The sequence below is a fragment of the Benincasa hispida genome, chromosome 11 (genome assembly GCF_009727055.1).
Source record: "Benincasa hispida cultivar B227 chromosome 11, ASM972705v1, whole genome shotgun sequence".
Classification (NCBI taxonomy): Eukaryota; Viridiplantae; Streptophyta; class Magnoliopsida; order Cucurbitales; family Cucurbitaceae; genus Benincasa; species Benincasa hispida.
The window spans coordinates 60,440,501-60,446,880 of NC_052359.1; positions in this window are offsets into that span (position 1 = coordinate 60,440,501).

A 6,380-nucleotide genomic window follows, 5' to 3' on the forward strand; every position below is an offset into this window, starting at 1 on the left:
CCATATCTTCATTTTTGCAAGTGTTATCTACGTGTATCAAGATTATACACGGTTAATGTGATCCACCTCTTACTTGTCAAATTATCCGTATTTAGTAGGTTTTATAAGACACGCATATTGCTAAGAAATCCAAAAGGCTGGAAGGAAATTTCCATATTTTCACATTTCATATCATTTCTTTATTTAATTTAATTATTTAGTTATTTATTTTATTTTAAATATATTATATTTTCTCCATATCTGGATTTTCATTGTGCTCCTCAAATTCACAACACGTTATCAACACGAGCTCTTGTCGTTTCCCCGTTGAAGGTAGGTCCTAAAGGTATGTTGTTTTTCTCCTCTTCATTATAATTAATGTTTAATGTTATTTTGCATATTTAATATTTATTAAATTTTTAATATAAATACAATATTTTGTGACAAAATTACTATAACAAACCTTACAAAATTAGGATTCGTAGTCCTTGACATTAATGACAATAGTTATTTGTCATGGGTGCTCGATACCAAAATTCACCTAGATGCTATGAACTTAAGGAAACAATTAAAGAAGGAAATATGACATCTAGTCAGGACAAAGCAAAAGCTATGATTTCCCTTCGTCATCATCTTCACGAGGAATTGAAAATTGAGTATTTTACAATAAAATATCCATATATCTTGTGAAAAAATTTGAAAGAAAGATATAATCATCAAAAAGTAGTTATTCTTCCCAAAGCTCGTTATGAGTGAATGCATTTGAGGCTACAATATTTTAAATCAGGCGTGTTTGGGACTAAATACTAATTCAAAACCTCCAATTAACTACAGTCAACACTATTTCAAAACATCCATTTGCTACCGTATTTACTATTTAATGTAGTTTTTACTATTTAACATTCATAATTTTTTTTTATTCTTTGCTACAACGTTTACTATTTTATTATCAACTAAAATAGTTTACACCTAAAACATATACTATTATAACCTAAACTAAAATAATATACGCACCAAACACAAATTATTATAATCCAACTATAATAACCCAAGACTGTAATAACAATTTTTTTGCCCTAAACGCCTCCTAAGTTATTACAATTCTACATAATTTAAAATCAGATCGAAATTATTGTTATGCGAGAGAAAATTATTGATGTTGATATGTTAGATGAGACATTTTCAACATTTCATGTCTCGAATATGCTCACGCAGCAGCAATATCGAGAGAAAGGTTTTAAACAATATTCTAAACTAATTTCATGTCTTCTCGTGGTCGAACAAAATAATGAGTTATTGATGAAGAACTACGAACCTCGACCAATTGAAACAATACCATTCTTTCAAGTGAATGCTACGAATGTTAATAATCGTGGTTGAGGTCGTGGTCGTGGCAGAGGAAGAAATAATTATTATTTTCATGGTAGTTGTTATAATCATTCAAATTTCAAAAGAACCACACAAAATGATGATCATAAAGGAAAAATTCCACAAGATAAGAGTTCAAAAAATGTTAAAAACAAATGCTTCTGATGCGGAATGACTAAGCATTGGTCATATACTTGTTATACATCAAAACACTTAGTTGATCTCTATCAAGCCTCCCCGAAGGAAAAAGGGAAAAATATGGAAGCAAATTTTGCATTTCAAGATAATGACATATTTGACTCATCTCATATGATAAATTTGGTTGTGACGAACTTCTTTGAATCTCCTGAAGAGAAAATCGACACAGTTGATGGAACATTAAGTGTTTCTTTTGATTTTGAAAATATGACTTGATGTTGTTGTTTTTCTTATCCATATTAATGTTTTTTTCCTCTTAATAAATATTAATTTTTGTATAATCCAAATATTGTTTTTCTTATTGTAATTTTTTTTAATGAAGAAACCTATATCATTTTCATATGTTGGGTGATTAAAAAATAAGCAAAGTAGATCTATGTTTTGCAAACAGTGGAACTACACACACCATACTTCTAAGTAAAAAATATTTTTTTCAAATTAACAATGCTGAAAGCAAAAGTAAATACAAAATTAGGTTATGCAAACGTGGTTGAAGAATTTGGAAAAACAAATAATTTTTTGCCCAAAAAAACAAAATTTACAATTGACAGTACATTGTTCTTTAGTCAATCAAAGATAAATCTATTTGGTTTTAAAGATATACTTTGCAATGGTTATCATATCGAGACTGATAATAAAAATAATGTGGAATATCTATATATTATCTCTACTGTCTCAAATGAAAAACATATATTAGAAAAGTTGCATGTTTTATCTTCTGGATTATATTATACTCATATACGAGTAATTGAAATATATGCAACAATGAATTTGAAGTTCATGAATCCAGAAATATTTACAATTTGGAATGACCGATTAGGTCATCTATGATCTATAATGATGAGGAGAATTATTGAGAATTCACATGGATATCCATTGAAAAGCCAGAAGATTCTTCAATCTAATTAATTATAATATGATGCTTGTGAAAGAACCTTAAGGTCCACTATAGAAGCGAGGATTGGTCCCAAAAATATTTTCACAGAATAGCAAATTTTATAAAACCAAAATTATGCAGCACAACAAAAAATAATTTACAACATGCATAGAAAAAACAAGGAGAAGGGTTAAAACCGTGACTTACCCTCACTACAAGAAAAATAGCTTTCAGTGGCGAGTAAAACGTGTTGCTAAAAGTAGAAAAAAAAATGTCGCTAAAAGTATTAGAAACGCATAGAGGCATGTCGCTGTGAATGTCGCGGTAGCCGTGTAGTCGAAAGTTTCAGTGACATACTTACTACGCGCCGCTAAAACGTGACTTTTACTAATGTTATCGCATTACTAAAAGCGTACTTTTAGCAACACTCGTTTTGTCGCTATTTGTGTTATACAACGATATTGAAAATTCATCTTTAAAAGTTAAGTTTTAGCAACATATAAGATTGTTGCTAAATGTGGATCAATGGTCATTGCAAGTATATTTTGCAACATATGTAAATGTCGTTAAAGGTATTTTTTTAATTTAAAAAATAATATTCAATTTAATATAAGATATTTATATACACAACTTTCAACAAATATAATAATTAACTAATTTACTTTAACAAAAGTAATATAATTATTCGTCCCATCACAAACTATATTCAACTTATAAAGATAAACAAAATTGGTAACTATAATAAGCACAAGACTCTAAAACCTTAAAATTAACCATAAATAATTATCTTTTTGAGCTTAAATACTTCATGAAGTCTCATCGTCAGTTTCACCACACTTAGTTTTTTTCCAAGGAAGGCGTTAGCATCACCACACCCAACTTGAACTCAAGTGTCTTCTTCCTTCCATCCTAAATGTTTTCAAAATAAGAGGAAAGACTAATAAATCCCAAATTCATTTGACAAAATGCATAAACATAAACATAAACACAACAATACACATAAATGATTCAACATAAACTCAATAAGTTAATGATACTCATGAACTTAATAGAAAACACAACAAACTAGAATTTGGCAAAATATATAAACATAAACAAAAAAGACTTATAAACACATACAACTCAATGGAAACCACAAACAAACTTAACAACAAATTTACTTGGAAAACTTACCAAAAATGATTTGAGACCTTGCTAAAAAGTATGAATAAGTTTGAAATGAATCCAAAGTTTGGAACTAGACTGCACCTACAGCAAAGATTTTCAAATTTTTGGGACAATTTAAAATATTTTAAACAAGTTGGAATGAGTTCCAAATGAACTGATACTTATTAAGCATAACCAAATAGCCCTGATACCATTATGGTAGTTGTGAGAATAAACTTACTCCTACAAACTTGAAGGCATTAAAGTGATTTTAACAAACAATTATAAAAGCATACACTAAATATCAATGTTAACCATAACATAACATGTTTTGGTTGATCACAATCCAATCAATTGAACCCTTCTAGTTTCCACAATTTTTTAATTAGATCCTACGACAATAACCAAAATTAATTTTAATCTTTGGGTTCAAACTCCTAGATACTCAATCATGCATGCCAAAAATCACCAACAAAACTTAATAACTTAATTTGTAGAAATTACTCTCAACTCGTAAGAGTTGTAAAGCCTTAAATCTTACCAAAATCCATGGAAGTTAACCTTTACAGGTGTCGGACAACCCGCTTCTGTGCCCAAAAATCTCCTGAAAATTAGTGGTGGATCCAAATTCAACTCCAAACTTGAAATAAGCTTCCAATCTAAACATAACCATAATTAAAGGTTCCAAAGCTAAATTTCTAGCAACCAAATTGAATCTAAAGAGTTTCAAAATTTTAAATACTTACTAGGAACGTGCCAAAACACTTCGAGTCTTGTTAGACAGCGACCTAAAACACCCTTAAAACCCCATTTTACAAATCGAAATTCAATGGGTAATAACCAAGTAATGCCAAAATTCCATGGGCATCCAAGATTTTCCAAAGAAATCCTTAAAACTCACCTAAAACAACCATACCTTACTTAAAAACCCATAGATCAACGACAACACATGATGAAAACAGCGATGATGTGACTAGATCTGGGCGTGAACAGAGTGGCGAGAGTAATCACAAATAGATTAACAGTGGCATGATCTGCAACAGCCATCATGAAGACCAACAAATTTTCTTCCATGCCTGAATGTCGGTGACCAACGATGATTGGCGGAGCTTCAACTGGACGGTCATGGCGGTTGCGACAATCAGAGGCGGTGGTTGGCACTTGATAACGGGTAGAAATGCACGTTATCATAGTGCTAAGTTCTTAAACAATATTGGATTGCGTTGATGAAATATGCTAAATTGCGTCCATTAAGCATAAATTCTATAATATTGCGGTCGCGTGCGTTCAACGCATTAAAACAATTTATTTTTGTATTTTTGTGCAGAATATGCGTTAACGCAATGCAAAGATTGTGATCATAGGAATTCATTGGTCGAGCGCAACTTCAACGCAAAGCCCGTGCTCGCAAACATTTGCCCGAGAAGGATCGCCGCAACTTGTTCAGCGCAACATGGTGGGCGCATCCGGGTGAAAGGATAATTAAGAGCGATGAGACAGAAAGCTGATGACAGTCGAATTCAAATTAAGTTGACAGTCGATAACGGTCACAAAATACATTCAGCTTTATCGGTAACAATTATCCGGCGCATCAGTCAGGAATTAAAGTTGTCCCATCAATACAACCAGGAGAGAAAAGTCGCCTTTCACCATGGATACTCTATAAATACCAAGGGCATTCTTCAGAGAAGGGGTTGGCGAGTTAACCAGTTGATTAGTTCACGCCTCTGTCCATAGTTTTCCTTTCTATTTTAAGGTGGAGCAAGAGAAGAGTGGTGGTGCCGGAGATCGTTCAGGGCAACTCGAGAGAGAACCTTGGGGCGTAAGAGCAGAGAGCGAGATTATCTTTAGAGCACGAGTAGAAACAGTATAAACGCCTGACAGCAAGAAATTGCTACCAGGCTCTTTATTATACTTGCATTGTTATTTTGTACTTCATCTTCATATCTATTCAATGGAAGTTCTATTTCTACATCTGCTCACTCTCGTAATACGCATGAGTAGCTAAACTAGTCGAATGGGTTGAGAAGAACTAAGCTAACATGACCTAGGAAGTTCTTTGCTTGCGATTTTCTTGTTTTATGTTGTGCAAAATACCCTTTAGAGCTACTCGAGAGAGAGCCTAAAGAAAGAACCTAATGTCTCGAGAGAGCTAGGTTAGAATCTGGATTCGAGAGAGAGCAAGATTATGCTTAATAAACAAGAGATGGGGACTTAGAGATAAACTCTGTTTGTCAACTTGCATTGCATGCATTCTAGAGATGGGAATGATATTATGTGGTCGCATATTTGTGTGGACGTCATGTTGTCATCGCATAAATAGAAACAGAGGTTTATGTGAAAACCCTGTAGACTTATCGCATATATCGCATGCGTTCTAGCCTTAGAAGCCATGGTATTCGCACCGAGAGGTGGTTTACTATTGTATGCATGTTGCATGATCGCAAGCATGAACGCATTCTAGGGAGTGTTAGCCGAAACCCTTCTCAACCCGTTCATCGCATATTCATCACATTTCCTGTTTACCAACTCTTTTCAAACTCCGTCGCATTTGTTATTTATTTTTCATCAACGCAAACAACAAATCCAACAATTTATTTATTTAACCGGTTACCGCAAAATCTTCATAAAAATCACCAACGCAATTTATTTTCACAAGCTCATGTGTTCAACCCTGAACTTATCAGGAAACTCAGAGGAATTTACACTTGAATTCCGTTGGGGAACTTGAGTGCACAATGCAAATCCATCAACGCATATCATCCATATTTCCACTTCATAAATACGAGCATTAAGTTTTTGCCGTCGTTGC